The sequence below is a fragment of the Castor canadensis genome, chromosome 8 (genome assembly GCF_047511655.1).
Source record: "Castor canadensis chromosome 8, mCasCan1.hap1v2, whole genome shotgun sequence".
Taxonomy (NCBI): Eukaryota; Metazoa; Chordata; class Mammalia; order Rodentia; family Castoridae; genus Castor; species Castor canadensis.
In genome coordinates, this window is record NC_133393.1 from 44,668,349 (window position 1) to 44,685,204 (window position 16,856).

Below are 16,856 nucleotides of genomic sequence, written 5' to 3' on the forward strand. Positions count from 1 at the left end.
AATGCATCTGTTTTCTAAAAATGAGACATTTTTATATAGGACGTGAGAATAGCAATTTTCCAATCCCTCAGTAGTTACCACAGTCAAACTGTTAGTGCAGTGAGAAGCTTTTCTTAATCACTATTTTTGTGAAAGAATGAAGTCTTATGGGTGATAACGTTAGGTGACATCACACAGCACCTACTTATTACATCATGATAGAAAAGATATAAATAAGTTTAGGGCTGGCAGAGTGGCTCAAATGGTAGAACACTTGCTTAGCAAGCATAAGTCCTTGAGTTCAAACCCCAGTGCTGCCAAAAAAAAGAAAAGAAAGAAAAAATTTCTTGCCTAATATGAAATCAAGTGGTACAAAGTAAAGACACTGGTCAATGAGAAACACAAAGCAATTATTTAACCCAAGCCTAATGATGAAAAGTTGACATACGTAATTCACACAAATGAAAGGTATCACTAAAAATATTTGAATAAGTAAAATGAAGCCTAACAGTTAATGGAAAACGAAAAAGTGAAAATTAATTTGCTAGTCTATGAAAACTGTGGATGAAATTCTGAGAAGATAATTCTTAAATGTGGTACCTTAGTGAAAATATTAAATTTAAAAACTACTTAATTTGCCTTCCTGCTTTTATTTCTTTCTCATCTAGTTCATTTTAATTGTCTTGTATCTTCCTGAAGACAAAGTAAACCAAGCCAAAAATTATGTAAAATATGCATGTATATGTATATGCACACATATCAAGGTATACTTAAAAATCAATGTAAAATTACCCTTGCATGCCTGATTTAACCTCTGTTTGAGATCATTTCTGTTTGTGGAGGGAAAAGCATTGTTAAATTCCCAGGGGAGAGAAGATGGCTCTGCCACTTCCTGTCAGCCATAGGGACCATGGGTTTTCCCAGCCATGCTCCACCTCTCACCTTCTTTTCACTGTCACAGGATTGTGTTCTTGGGACAGCTGGAATACTGCTGGAGCCCTCAGAAGTAACCAACCAGGGTCGTTGTTCAGTCTATAATTTGTTCAAAGACAATCTAGATTAAATTGATCTAAAATACCTTTTTAAAGTTTTCTGTTTCTTCCAGGCAGCAGGGAGAGTTTTGCTAAAGGTCCATAAAGTAAAGAGAATGCTTAAATAATATTCCCTTTAATAAGACAAAATTGTCTTTAGAAATCTTAGGAAATATTTCTACCATATGTCTCTTAGATAAGATCACAAGTGTTAAGTAATGTGGTAACTTTTAGCAGGTTAACAATCACAGCTTAAATTTCATAAGATCTCTGGGTAACCCCTGTGACCCAGAATCAAAGTCTTTGGTATTTGCTTTCACATCTAAACAATAAGCCCCATTAGCAATCTTCTCAGATAGGCTCAAGTAGTTTCATATTTGCAAGGGGTGATCAATTTTGTAAAAACATACATTAGCCATTAAATTGATATTTCCCTTTGGGAGGCATTTTTATAAACATTTACATTTTCTCAAGTAAAAGACCTCAGCTCTTTTATCATAATATTTTGGAGGGCTATTTATTGTAAAGGAATAAAAAAAATCAATGCCAGGATTTGGGTGTAAGCATGTATATTTTATTGTGAGTATTCAAGGTCTATCTGTGGAAATAGGGTTCTATGTAATGTTTTGTGAGTCTTGTTTTTAGGAGTTGATTTTGTGTGATTACAGTTTGCCTTTTTATATTATTTCTGAGACTAGTTTCTTCTTTACTTTCCAAGCTCTATCACTAACTCATGTGTCATCTAGGAACTGAGTGCTTGGTCATAAAGATCATTTCTGATCTTGAAAACCTTTAACATTGTTTACTGTAAGTTAAAATCTGTCTTATCCTGGTAGGAGTCCATCTGTTTCCAGGCCTGAAGAACACTTCCAAAGGAAACAGTACAGGTGTCGCCACCTGTAGGTAGAAAAGATATTGTTTTCAGAAAAAGCAAAAACAATACTCAGCTAGGTAAAGAGCATCCTAAGAAAGAATAGGAATTCATTTTAACCTTACACATTCCAAATTCCACCCTTCTAATTTTCCTCTTCAGTCTTGCTGTAGGTTTTCATCTGTATTATAGCTACATAGCCAGCCTCATTTTCCTTATGCATATTTTAAGAACTTGCCCAATTGATCAAGATTTGAGGTTTTTACAATTCATGAAAACTTTTATGACTTCAGCATTATGAAAGGTTTCTATTAGCTACATGATTATGCTCTTAATGTTGAACAAAATTTCAAGCTAGGTACCCAAGTGAAAAAAAAGATGAGGACAAACCACTTGGAGGAAAGTTTGATTCATTTTCTAATTGAGGATGTTGCTGTGGCTTTATGGATTCAATTTTTAACGAAAATGAAACAAAAACAATCATAGTATTGCTAGCGTTAAGATTCAGCAGATAAATTGAAGCTCAGTTTCAACTCTCCTCCCTGCTTACAGCTGAGGGAAAATCTTCCCTTAAAGAAAAAAAAGAGAACAATTAGAAGAAAAAATAAACTTTGATAAATTAAAAAACCATCTACCAGTTAAACTGACACTCCATATGCAAAGGAAACAATTTCCATGCATGTTACAAAAAATGTGTTAAATCAACTAACATTGATATAACTTCAAGCAATTAGGAGAACGCTAATAATGATATGAGTCTTCAGCTGTAAATAATTATGCTGCCCCAAGGCTATGCTTTAATTCTTGGCTTGCTGTATCTATAAACAATAATCAAACTGCAAAGCAAGTTGTGTTGTTTTTGTTCACAGTTTGTGAAATGATTTTTATACCCTACAGTGAGGCTGATGGCTATTTTGACCTTCAAGAACTCCGGCCTGTGAGGCTAAGAGCTAATGTGTACTTTCATCGATCTGAGTTGGAGGCACACAGCGGGTTATAGTGCCTGTTCTCCATGAGCACAAAAGCTGCTATCGTCAATCAGTGTGCATTGGGAAAGGGGGCTTGCTGCTGTGACTCAATAAATGGGGACATTAGGAGGAAATGTTATAATTGCTGCTACCCACATCTCGTTAATGAGTAATGTACAGTTAGACACCATGCAATTGCAGCTAAACTGTTTATACAATTTATTCTTATGTTGCAACTAACATTTAACATAATGAAGTATCATAATTGCAGCCATTAAAGTCAAGATTAAGATTTGTTTAATTAGAATTAAGAAAATGTAAAATAGAAAACTACTTTCAAATGTTGAGTATACAGGATGGATTCAGTGGTAAGCAGGATTAAAAAAAACCTCATAGGGTGCTGGTAGCAGATACTGTGTACATAAAATTGTTCGTTGGAGGTCTCTTCTTTGGATTTTTCCCCCCCAATGCTCTAGTCAAAAGTATAGAGGAAACAGAATAGAAAGAGCATTAACTTGGCCGTGGATAAATATAGAGTGTTATTATACAGATCGTTAGAGTTGTAGCTTTTAAATTTCAGAATTTACATTAGCCCTAGGCTAAATAAATAATATCTTAAAACACACAACTCATATTACCATCCAGGCAAGTTATCAAATGAGTTAGGGAGGAAATAAGCCCCTGACTTTGTATAGGAAATGTCATAACTTTGTAAAGCCAAATGGACATTAAACCTCTATTTTAATTATCTACATGTCCAAACATAAGCACTTATATAATATGATATTTTTACATAAGTGAGGGGATAAAACACAGTGAATGAAATGCTTAGAGGAAATATGTCTTGTCCAAATTCATTAAGTGAAACCATTTCATTCTGATAACATTGTGCTTTCCTTCCCATATTGTTAAGTGCTTGAATTTCTAGTGCTGATAGTGACAAAATTATTGGGGTTTTTCTCTTTCTGAGACTTGCTTTTCACCCTCTCTATTTTTAGGTAACTTAAAGTCCATCTCCCTCTACCCTGCAATATTCATGTTTTCTTCTCAACTTTCTTTACTTTGGATGAGAATTTCTCCTCTTATGCCAGTGGTACTTGTCAATGTTAGACTGTGCTGTAAATGGGTTTGGTAGGAACAGTGTTAGGTTTGGAGGGAAGAGACCTCCATTCACTAAACTTACATCCATCTGATTCCATGATGTGAGCTGGTCACATGACCTTTGTATCTTTGTTTCTTTTAGATGGATAGGCCTAACTATTTCTGCCCTCGGTTCCTGGTCACAGTTTTTAGAAAATCTAATGCCCTAATACAGTTGGAGACACATGGAAACTTTATATGCCAAAGAAATGCAGCTTTGATTCAATTCATTGAAATTGACCTAGAATGACATTGTTGGTTGCAGAGGATGACTTGAAACTCAGGTGATAAAAACAAAGTAATATGTTATTGCCTTCAAAAGGATCACATCACCCCCTTGTTTTCTAGCATCTTATATCCATCATGGTGAAGAGGTTCTTAAGGATGAATGAATTCGCCAGTTCTGTGAAATAATATCAAGTCTCCATTTTTATTTTTTAACTGGAGTTTAAAAAAAGCACTGCTAATTATTTAAAAAAAAAAGAGGTCATGAATCCCTTCTCATTTACTCTTAAACAAAGCTGTAAAATACTGTAAATATAAAAAAGCAAATAATGATTTGATTTTTGTAGCAATAAATAGTCCGAGATAATGGTGTTTGAAAATGCTATCTGATTGGCTTGCAGTTACAGTGTGGTATGCAATTGTTGATATCAGATTTCTTAGCTTACTGTAGAATTTATTTTTATAGTCTTTCACCTTCCCCTTCACTATAAATTAAAAATGACAGGTTGTTTTTTGAATATACTTAAAACACTGCATCAAATTTGAGTTTATTAACTTGTAGAAATGCTTAAGAACTTCAGCTTGCAAATGCAAGTAAATGTATTTATTTAAGGCATTTATTTATAGAGGGCCCTAATTTGTCTCGGCTAGTGTACGAGATACTGGGTACAAATAATACATGAAGAGAAGCAGGGTGATTTTTTGAGAGAGATGTAATGACAAGTTACACTGCAGACATACTATTTTTGAGCTTCCTCTGAGTCTTTCAAAAGGATCAGGCCAATTAGTAACAAAAATTAAGTTCCCATTCCTTTCATCTAAGTTTCAAATGTGTTTCTATTTCATTATGGAAAAATGGTAGTGTTAAATATGTTAATATTATAAATTAGCTCCTACTGTTATATGGTTAATTTTAAAATTTGTTGGCAATTATTTTAAACTGTGGTTGTTTGAAATGGCATTTAATATGTATTCTAAACTTCATCTAGGTCTGTACTAAATGAGTATTTGAGTAAAGACATTTGTTTGAACCTACCTGCTCCTAGTGCTTAAAGCAGAACTTGCCTGTCCTTCCTCTCTCCTCCTTCCTTCCCCCTCATTTCCTGCCTCAGATTAAGTTATCTAGCTGAGGTAGGCAGTCATCAACCACTGTGAATGGTGAGTTTTTGAAAGGTCGCTAGTGCAACTAAGGCTCTGAAATTTGCATTTAATTTAGTTCTAATTTACTGTAATTTAATTTAAAAACCTGAAGCAGTGCAAAATATTCCTACCAAATACAAGGTTATCTTTTGGTGGTAATATCTGTCTCTAATTGTTGAATTAAACAGTAATTAAAATCTACTGTCACACTGAAGTGAGCATTTTGGGCACGTGGGCTGTTTCTAGTGTAACACAGAAGCAATCACTGATGTAGTCAATATCAACAGATTGATTTACTTTGAATGCCTTTTCCTATTCACCTAAGTAACAAAATAATACATTTACTTGAATATTTTATGAAGATAGCACAAATTGCAGTGATAATGATATCAATCACAGCCGGTAATTATATCGATCTACTTGATATTTTAATAATCTTATTATAAACTGTATTATGGTTACAATGAAATACAGACACATGTTTAAATCTTAAAATAAGGGTATGCCATTAGAGTGGAATCAAGTTTTGAAGTTGCAACTTGCTTTGTGCAATTTTTTTCAGAAGCTCATATATATAGTTATATGATGGGTACAGTAAATGAAGAGATTAGAAGATGGTGTGCCACAAATTTCACCAAGAATGGCAATTGCAACATGCTCCTGCTGAGCCAACCAGAGGAGCTGGTTCATTTCCTGTGTAAACACAAAGTAGCCCAATGTAAAGAGACACTTTCAGAAAGTACACAGTGATTTAATAAGAAGTTTCTTCTCAACAGTGGAAAGGTAACAATGAAATCCAGTGCTTAATAGCAGAATTCAATGTCCAAATAATGATTCTAGAGCAATTTTTAACAGTATTTGAGTTTTTCAAATTGACAAGCTATAAAGCACCCTGGATTCTGACTCATACAAACCCCACTTTTAGCTGGAGAGATGGTAAAATAAATTATTTCCACTATGGACATTTTGTTAGAAAATTATAAGAATAAAAGTAAATAGTATTTTACACCAAATAAAAGATCTTTAGTTAAGCTACCAAATAATTGTCTGTGGTATACAAAAACTTACTAACAATATTAAAGATGAATTTATTAAAAAAATTAAAGTTTCAAGTACTATTTAATTTTTTTTTGCACTGCTAGGGATTGAACCTAGGGCCTATGAATACAACGAGGCCTGTGCTCTACCACTGAGCCCTCAAGTTGAATTTTTAGCTTTAGATGAGTTGTATGTATAGAAGTCATTGCCCTTTATTTACTCTGGGTACATTTTATCTCAAAGGACTTCCAAATTTATGAATAACTGTTATCAATTTGTGGCTTTAAAAATTGATATTTTCAGTCTTATATCTATCACATAAATAATTTCATATAAATATAACAACTTTAGTTTTTATTATGATGGACCATGTTCTAGTTGCAGTAAATCAAAAGTCAAATTTTGCTGAAATGTAATTCAATTAATTTATTTATTTCAGTGCTGGGATTGAACTCAGGGCCTTGCTAATGCTAAGCCTAATACTGAACTGTGTCCCCAGCCCTTAGCTGGAACTTTAAAACAAATGACTGTTTTCCTTATTTCTTATTACTCAGTATGGTGCACATTAGAGAATTTGTGCAGGCTTTTCTGAAACAGATTCTATGAAAAATCACAGATACAGTTATTAGAATCATACTGGCATGTGGGAGGCTGAGTCAGGGGGAACACAAGTTCAGAGCCAGCCTGGGCTACATGGTAAGACCTTACCTCCAAAAGAAAAAAGCATTCCATATATGCCATGAATTATTGCCAGTTTAAAGGACTGTTGAAAGAATAGACGACAATGAACCTAACGATCTTGTGTTCTTTCCCACTGCTCATTGGTGGAATTGGACAAGATTTTTACAAAGACTTACTACATCGTTAACTCCAACCAAAGAAGGGTCAATATATTCAATACTTAATAATCAAAGCAAAAAATGGCAGTGTGATTTGTATTTTATCACCAAAGTACATAAGATATAAATAAGCCAACTTTGAAGCTCCAAAGACAGGAAATGCTTGCTTTGGATCTTGGTAGGCAGGTTTGAGAATTTGGATTGAAATCAATATTAATGACTTCATGGTCAATATGGTGATTTTATATATTTTTTCTAACATGAATCAATATACAGAATATTTTAAGTATGATCAACAGCATCTTGTAAATTGGCTCAAGAAACTACAAAAAAAATTGAAGAATGTTTTGCTTATGTTGACAAGCTTAAAGTTTTTTTTTTGGTTTATGCAAAATCTTTTTGAATTCAATGTTAATACTGAGTTCACACAAATTAATGAATTTATTGAGGTTGGACAGACATAACTCTGACATTGATATGTTTTTGATTCTAGTCAAATAAATTCTTTCCAAAGAGATGAGTCAGCTTTGTTGATAAGGATACAAAAGCTACAGGAAAATGCATTTTGGTACTTGATATATGTACTTACAGAACTTTTAATTAGATTTGGGAAAATGTGGTTATGTGAATTTAGTTTTTCAATGGGTGAGTTTTGTGAAATAGATATACAATTTATTCAAATATAGGGTGAAATAGGGAGATGTTGATCAAAGGGTATAAACTTTCTGTTCTAAGATAAGTAAGTGCTGAAGACCTAATGTACAGTATGGTGACTATAATTAATAATACTGTGTAGTTTACTTGAAATATGCTAAAAGAATAGATTTTAAGTGTCCTCATCACAAACATACACCATACACACACACACACACACACACACACACACACACACACACCACACACACAAATATGTACATACACCAAGTGTAATTAAGTGTGATATTGCAGGCATTATTAATTTTAGTGTGAAAATCATTTCACAATGTATTTTGTGTGAAATCATTGTGTTGTACACTTACATATATAAAATTTTGGTTTGCCAGTTATGTCTCAATAAAGCTGGAACAAAAACTGGTATGTGATACCAGTACAAAAAAACCTGATTTTGAAGAATTTGTGCAAAATAAGAATATTAAGTAGCTCATTAATAATTTCTGATGTCAATTTTATGATCAAATGATTTGGAAATACTGAGAATGTTTTAGAAATATTGGATTAAATAAAATATATTATTAAAATTATTTTCACCCTTTAGTTTTATTTACTTTTGATGGTACTGGGGTTTGAACTAGGGGCCTCATGCTTGCTAGGCAGGTGCTCTACCACTTGAGGCATGCCCCCAGGCCCTTTTGCTTTAATTATTTTTTTAATAGAGTCTTGCATTTATTCCCCAGCTGGTCTAGACTATGATCTTCCTATACTCTTTTACCTAACTAGGATCACAGGTACAGGCCATCAAGCCCAGTTTTTCATTGGTTGAGATAGTGGTCTCACCAACTTTTTACCTGGGCTGGCCTCTAGCACTGATCCTCCCAATCTCTGCTTCCTCAGTAGTTAGGATTATAGGTATGAACTATCTTGCTCAGACCCTTTTAGTTTTTTTTTTAGTGTGACCACTAGAACATTTCACATTACGTTGGTGGTTCACATTCTGTTTCTGTTCAACAGTACTGTTTTAAGTAAATCCTACCATTGTTCTTTTTGTCTTCACTTATATTGATGCTAGGATTGGATTAATGAAACATTATCCTTCCTTTCTCAATGAGGAAGACGTCTTAGGGATTTTTCACTAGTTATTTAGGTTACAAAAATTATACCTAGGTCATTTAAAATCTACCTAACTCATATAATACATTTGCCAACTTTTTTAGTGCTTTGTGATTGCAAAGTAGGTGCTCTAGCCCATTTTGTTCTGGTTATATTTTTGGAGATGGAGTTTCAGTAACTATTTGTCTGGGCTGATCTTGAACCATGATCCTCCCAATCTCAGCCTCCCAAGTATCTAAGATTACAGGCATGAGCCGCTGGCCCTCAGCACATTTGCCAGCTTCTGCTAATCCCTCTTGGTGTCTCACTCTTCTTTGCTTGTTACATTGTGTTGGTGCTTCTACACACAAGACTAAATCTTCACATTTTCCCCAGCATTACAGTCAGATTTGAATACCAAAAAGAAACAGATTCAATTACCCCTGGGGGGTGAGTCTACATTAAGCTGTGTTGAAGACTTGACTATATTATTTACATTCTGTCTCTCTTTCCTGACTTGAATGCATGGATTCTATATAACCATAAATTCATCTCTGTCATGGTAATTGGAAAGGCCACTTGTGATTTGAACTCAATTTCATCTTGGCCATCTAACATTTCTAGGTTTAGTATATAACTCTCAGTCACTGTGCATGGTGAGAGCTGAGGATGAAGGGTAGGGTTTGAGCAATAGCCTGCAGGACAGTTTGTAGACCTCTCATAGATTATATCACAAGATTTAGGAGTGTCTTGGAGATACCAGGTTTGTGACTGTTTTTCCTTTATGTTTTATTTTGGTCCCTGATATCAGTGTCTGATTCTGATTAGAGAAACTTTGGTGTCTTGCCAGGATAAAAATGAATCACAATGCATATCTAAGGGACATTTATTGGATACATTTCTTCTCATGTGTCATGTTCTCCATTAAATGGTCAGTGAGACTGCAGAAGAAAAGCTAGGAATTTATGACATTCAGATTTTTTCATGGAGAGAATTAACAGATGGACTCCACATCTTGATGAGAGGAAAGTCTTTGGAAAGAGTATGAGATTAGAATTCCAGATTGGCCTCAAGAATCAGTCAATTATAAAGAAGGTGGTAACAACAGTGTGACCACTAGTCACCAATATATTTCCTACTATCGCAAATTGGGTCTTTTACAGAAGAACTGCATTCTATTAGAGGTCATATTGCTGTTGGCTGGGATTGAGAGACCCAAGTACCAAGAAAGAAGAAAACTGAAGTTTAGTAAACATTATAGAGCTGTGATAGAGTTGGTCATAGATTTTGAGATTCCTGTGTCTAATTTAAACTTAGTTTAATCTCTAGAAAATATGTTGTAGGAAAAGGGCAAGACTGACAGTCTCTATAGAGACCTCGAGGATGTCACTGAATGATAACACATTGATACCTCAATAATGTTTTATTCACTGAGATGCTGTGGTCAACTCCTCCTGGTTGAAGTGTTCATTCTTATTTACAGGTGTTAATTGTCACCTCTTTCATTAATTCAACTAACACTTCTTAAATACTCACTGTATGACATCTGTGATACACACAGAGCATTGTCTTTTTGTTTCATGGACACAATGAAGGGAAGAGAGACAATATTGTAAGTGCTATGGTTGCTGTGTGTGGACAGTGATGGTTGGGGCACAGGATAGGAGTGTGTCATAATGCCTGGAGAAGTCAGGTGCTCATAAGGTAGGTGAGTTCAGACTAGGCAGAAGGAACAATGTGGGAAAAAGTTAAAAAAGTCACAATTGCAGGAAATGTAGAATAGCCTGGGCCTTAGATTTGTGGCAGGAAGTAGTGAGAAAGGAGGCTTGAGAGGGAAGGCCAGGCTGTTGAAAGTCTTGTAAGTCATGCTAAGAAATTGTGTCTTGAATGTAGGTGCTCAGGACAGTGTAGGTTTTTAAATGAAAGAGTGACTTGATCATGTGTGTGTTTAGAAAAAGTGAAACTGGAAAAATGTGGAGAATTAACTAGAGGGGCAGGCAATGGAGGCAGGCAGACTGCAAATGTGGACCATATGGCCAGGCCAGGTATTGCAGTCAGTGAGAGTTGTGGGTGTTCGTGCAAAGAATTAACAACTGGTTCTACGAGAGAAAAGAAAAAGCATTTGTAGCATTTGTTGATTTTTGTGATGCTAATATTCTCACATAGTCTCTTTTTTTTTTGTGGTTCTGGAGATTGAACTCAGGGCTTCCCTCATGCTACGCGCAATGCTCTGCCACCAAGTCCCATCCCCAGCCACCATAGTTTATTTCCCCATACAGTAGCAAACCACAATATAATATTTCCACTAGACACGACAGACAAAAACGATCTCAAGAGCAGAGGAAAGAGTAAAGTATAGTAAAATAATTAGGAAGTGGTGCTATTTATTACCTTTGTTTTAGATTTAATTCATTTGTATAATTTTTAATATTGTTATATTTTGATAACCAGCTTATAAATTTCATGAAAATTTATCAGTTCAGATGACAAAGGTCTGGCAAGTAACTGAATGAGAAAGACATAGAAATAAAAAAAGCCCCTTGTTTATAATCGAGAAACTAAGTACATTAACTAAGATTAGAATTATAATCAAGGGAAAAGCATATATTTGGAGGGAGGATAATGGGCTCATTTCAGTAGAGTTAAGTTCATTTGACTTTTTTTGTTTCGTTTGTTTGAAGCAGGGTCTTGCTATATAGCATAGGTTGGCCTCAATCATGTGTTTCTCTTGCTTCTATCTCCTGAGTGCTAAGATTACAGTTGTGTACCACCACTCCTGCCTCCATTTGACACATGTTTATGAAGGCCTTTATATCTGAAGAACTCTGCCAGGTTTGGACACAGGATGTGAATGATGGTATAGAGTCCTTTCTGACAAGGAAAGGTCTTAAGAAAATTTACATGATGGAATAAGGGTGGGAAAATTTGAAAAGTCCTGTGTATGGAACTCAATACTTGTGCATAGGGTTTTGGAGCATTTACCAGAGGACATGACATTAAACTGTGAGCAGAAAACAAGCAGCCTGAGGCATGTTGCTGAGTACTCTAGGCAGAATGGCATGGCAGGAACCTAGGGATGCCCCAGAAACTGAAAGATGTCTGCAAGACTGAATCCCGTTTTAAGGAATGAGCATTTGATGTTGCAAATGGAGAGATAGTGACCATAGTTTCACATGGGGCATAGGGGCAAAGAAATGAAGATTATTATTTTAAGAAGAGTAGGAAGCCATACAAGTATTTTAAGTGTAGGAGTAACATTTAAGCCATACCAGGGAGCCCACAGCAGGTAGGGAAGTGGTGGCGAGCTTAGGCAGCTGTTTAGGAAGTGATGGAAGAATGATGCAGAGAATCTTGACCAAAGAGAGTGAACACAGAAAGGATCTGACAAGGTTAAAAGACAGAAGGGGCAGCAGTTGGTGACTGATTAGATTTAAAGATGGGTGAAAAGGATTTTGCAATGCTTATAGGACATCTAAGTGGACATTTTCTATAAGATGGAAATGTGACCGGTATTCCATGGACAAGTCTTGTCTAGAAATAAGGCTTGCATGTCATCCACATATATATGGCATCTGAAGCTAGAATGTGGACACTGTTTTGGAGTGCATAGTGAGAAAGAGCAGAACACAGTGGGGAGTCCAACAAGCCTTGGAAACACTATCATTTAAGGGTGGGATATTTGATTGGCTTTGTATGGGGAAAATCAAGTTCATACACTGACACTAATGCTTTATTCACAATATTTATTGATGATTTCTTTCTTCTCCTTCTGGTCTTTATGAACAGCATGGAGTAAAATGAAGGACGTCATCTCAGGATTGCTTTTAATAAGGCTGACCATCACGTTTCTTGCACAACATTTCCCCAGGTCTCCCACATAGCCATAATCAATTGTTAAAAAGCTTAATTAAATACTTATGTGCAAGGCTTTGTGTCTGAGAGAATATATAGAAGAATGTCTTGGTAGACATTGAGTTCTATATAGAGACTGTAGCTGCACTGTGAAGGCCCAATGTTTAGTGAAAAATTTGGTGTCATGAATGTCTTAGTGCCAGTTACGTCTTTAGATGTCTGCTTCACATAGAGGAAGGGGGAATTTTAGATCAACTTTCATTGTGCCACATCTTCCTCCTTCTCTTCTTTCTCCTTTTTCTTAATCCTCATCTTTATTTCAATTACCAAGGCACTCACACTGAAGAGGGAGAAACTTTTTTGGTATTGAAATTGTTCTCTGTTAGACTCAGCAGTAGTCTACAATCATGAAGGACAAGGGACTCTGTCTAATGTCCCAATGAGGGAACAGTAGGTAGCACACCTGTGCATTATCTTTCATTCCAGCTCTTGCTCAATGTGAATTGTTCAAAGACTTTTTCCTTTATGATGCTGCTGTGTGCATCAAAACACATTTGTTTGCAAAATGGATTCCTTATTAAAATCCACACTTCTAGGGAATGATGTTTTAAATTCAATAAAATTGAAGAGCTAAGGGGCTTCATGTTGATTCTTATTTTTCTTGCATCTTAGGACAAAGCCATGGGTTAAGAGCCTAAACCCATTGTCTGGCACCAAATCTTTCTCGCTCTCTCTTTTTTTATTATGTAGGTTTTTTTCTTGATTATGCACAAGGAAAACAGCTGGTTTTATACTCTAACCATTTTCTACACACACATGGACTGATGTTTACTCCTCCAGTGTCCCTCCTCTCCCACCTTTTTTCTCCTCCTGTAGAAAAACATAGCCTTGCTTTATTTTGCCCTTGCAATGCCTGCAGACCTTGCAGTTTGGGCCTTGTCCCCACTGTGACTCTTCTTTCATGTAACCTAATGTGAGAAATTAAGAACAGAAATATAATAACAGTGATCTTGTACCTGTTAAATTTCTCAAACAGATCCAAAATAAACTTTGGAACTCTTGTGAATAACACTCATGCCAAAATACATAATGCTTGGTACAGCCCTAACTGTTCTCCCAATATTACCCATGGATCCTCACAAGACTCTCACGAGTTAATCAAGTTAGGTATCATTGGTCCCATTTTACAAATGAGCAAATTAAGACTTGGTATGATTGTCACATGTAGAAGAATGACAACTAATTAATGGACTAGAGGTTGCATTTTTCATGTTGACTTAGAAGTGCAAGAAGACTTAAGTGCAAAAATGGACTCCTGTTTTAATATAAAGATTTTTGTCATTGCTAAGTTCATGTACTTACATGTGCAGGCAGTAGAATTGTAGCTGTGTCATTTAATAGCAGCTGAATGCATTTTTAAAATCTACCAGGGGTTAGGGGCCCTCTGAATATTCTGCTCCCTTAAAGATGCTGTCCCTGGCTAAGACAAGTGACAGCAGAGTTAAAGTGAAAAACAAAACAAAAAAATTATCCAAAATATTCAACCAAGGGTGTATAAACAATGTCCACAGAAGAGCAATTTTTAAATTCCAGAGGGCAGATGACAACTGACTCACGCAATTGTTTAACACTAATGAGGCATTTTCTTTTTTTAATAGTCTTTTTCTGAGGCAGAATTCCGTGGCTGCTGGATCTGACGCCAGTCCACACCAATCAATATCAATCCCCTGCCAAATGTTATTAAATATCTCTTTGATACCTATTTACAACTAAGAAAATAATTTCACCGCCAAGGGATTGTAAATGTGCGAAAGGCTCCTCTGACAGCTTGCTTCACTCACTGTCTACAGTCCCGAGTCCGGGTGCCACCACTGCAAGACTAAGATGAAGGACATAATTAAGGAAACATATGAAGGCTAGCGCAGGGCTTGAGATTAATTAGCTGTGCGTCAATAATCTCATCAATATCCGATTAACAAATGACACATTGCCCAATGAAACATATTGATTCATGCACACTCCTCACTGTTAATAAATTGAAGCTGCTTTGCTAAATGAGAAAGCTGACAAAATAATAGGTTGCTAATGCTGCCCTGCTATTGTGATAAAAACCATAAAATTAGCCTCAAGTATACAATACTTAATTTAGGAGGACTGTCACTCCACTTATGAAGCTTGTTAATGAATGACAAGAAAAGGGAAAGGAATTTTATGGAGAACTTACTCAAAAGGACTAGAGGAATTTCCCAAGGGCAGGCACTGGAAAAGCAGAATATGCACACTGAGCCCTAAGCTCAGTGCTTTTTCTCCCTTGATGGGTAGGAAAGAACTTTTGTTTTTAGGTATATCATTCCAGTACTAAGAAAGTTGTTTTAAATTTTGAAGGCAACTAGTTCATATTTACCAATAAGAGGTTATATGCTGAGCAGATTAGGAATTGTCTTTGGTCTTTGTTTCATTTTGAGATGATGTAAGGGAGAACAGAGCAACTGGTTTTAAACAGATTCGCTCACATGGAAGGGTGTGCTCTCTCTCCCTCTCTCTCTCTCTCACTCTTTCTCTCTCTGGTATGTGTGTGTGCATGCACTTCTGTGTAAACCCTAAAGTCAGTAATTACCTTGTTTCCCACATGGCATCCTCATCCATGGTCCCATTTTCCTTTCCTACTTCTGGACCCTTGCTTCTCTATTTTCCAAGGTGGCTGTTTTCAACCCAACCCTGCAGCTGTGAAGGTGAAGGCCAGAGCAATTATAATTTCGTTTTCTCTTTAGCCCATGCCAGAGAGGTGGTAATAGGGTTGGGCAGGAGGGGAACGAGGTGATAATGGTGAAGGCTATGGCTGGGTATATGTGGCAGGCCTACTGAGACTGTGGTGGCAAAAGGGAAAAGCCAAGAGCCTGCGGAAGGGGGGAGGGGAGAAGCTCCATTAATGAGGAGGTGCCTGGTCCCCAGCCCTCTACCCAGACTCTGGAATGTTCCAGGGGAACCCGGTAGAGGGGATGCCCTGGGGAGAAGCCCTGGGAGGGAGGAAGGCTAGCGCAGACACCTGCTTGCAGAAGACACATGGGGTCACAGGATGTCACCACAGAGGGCAGTTGGAAGCAATGAGAAGCAAGGAGGAGCCCCCTTACCCTGCCCCATCCCTAAACTGGGTAAGAGAAAGAGAGAAGCAAGGAAACACAGTACAACCAGGGACTTACAGGCCATTTCTATCTGAGCCCAGGCTCTCCTGCCACCTCAGCCCGGAATTCTTGGGGCTCACACTCTAAATCCCCATATTGGAGCCAAAGGCATTTTGACATCAGGGGTCTTTAAAGAAAAATCAAGAGAGGGTCACACTACAGGACCCATCGGGAATCTCCAGTGAGGACTGGACCATGCACTGTGTAAGTCTTAACCATTCCTGAACATTTCTGTGTCCGCTTCTTTATCTATAAAACATAAACAAACTGCACAAGATGTTCTTTGAAGTTCCTTCTAATGCCAGGATGAATTGCACTTCATAAAGATATCTGGGAGTATCTGTGTACATAAGAAGGTAGAAACGGTCTTTAGTACAGCAATTACCGTGACTGAAATCAAATACGCTTTCCCACCTTCAAGAAGGATAGCATGACTCTCTTCTCTTCCAGGCCACCCTCCCTTTCCATGGGGTCTGGAGGGAGCATACGCAGAACAGTGGGGTTCTCTATCTGCATAAGTCGTTTTGAGAGAAGCCGGGTCGTTAGGTTGCATTAACTCTAATTAGTGATCAGGAGGGAATATAAATCAATAATTTTCATTAGTGTTGGGAGATCTGTTGAAACTCATTTCCTGAAAGTAGGCGTACATGGAAACAGAATCTCCTTTTCAGGTTTCTGGAATGGAAATTAGTTGATTTCTTTATCTGAGGTCCCTGGAAGTGAGGTTTATATTGTTTAAACAAATTCTCAAGGACTGAAATACTTTCAAAATATAAAAAGGGGACCTTTCTAATTATGGAATTTTATGTCTGCAGGGAGATTAATTTTTGTAGGAGACACTCCTG

General features: G+C 36.6%; 1 long non-coding RNA gene across 1 annotated transcript in view; it reads right to left on the reverse strand.

The window, feature by feature from the left end:
• Nucleotides 1–1,648: 1,648 nt before the first annotated feature.
• Nucleotides 1,649–16,856, reverse strand: part of LOC141425478 (uncharacterized) — a 52,550-nt gene continuing 37,342 nt past the window's right edge. The window contains exon 3 of the long non-coding RNA XR_012450485.1: nt 1,649–1,907. This is a non-coding gene — a long non-coding RNA (uncharacterized lncRNA). The remainder of the gene's footprint in view (nt 1,908–16,856) is intronic.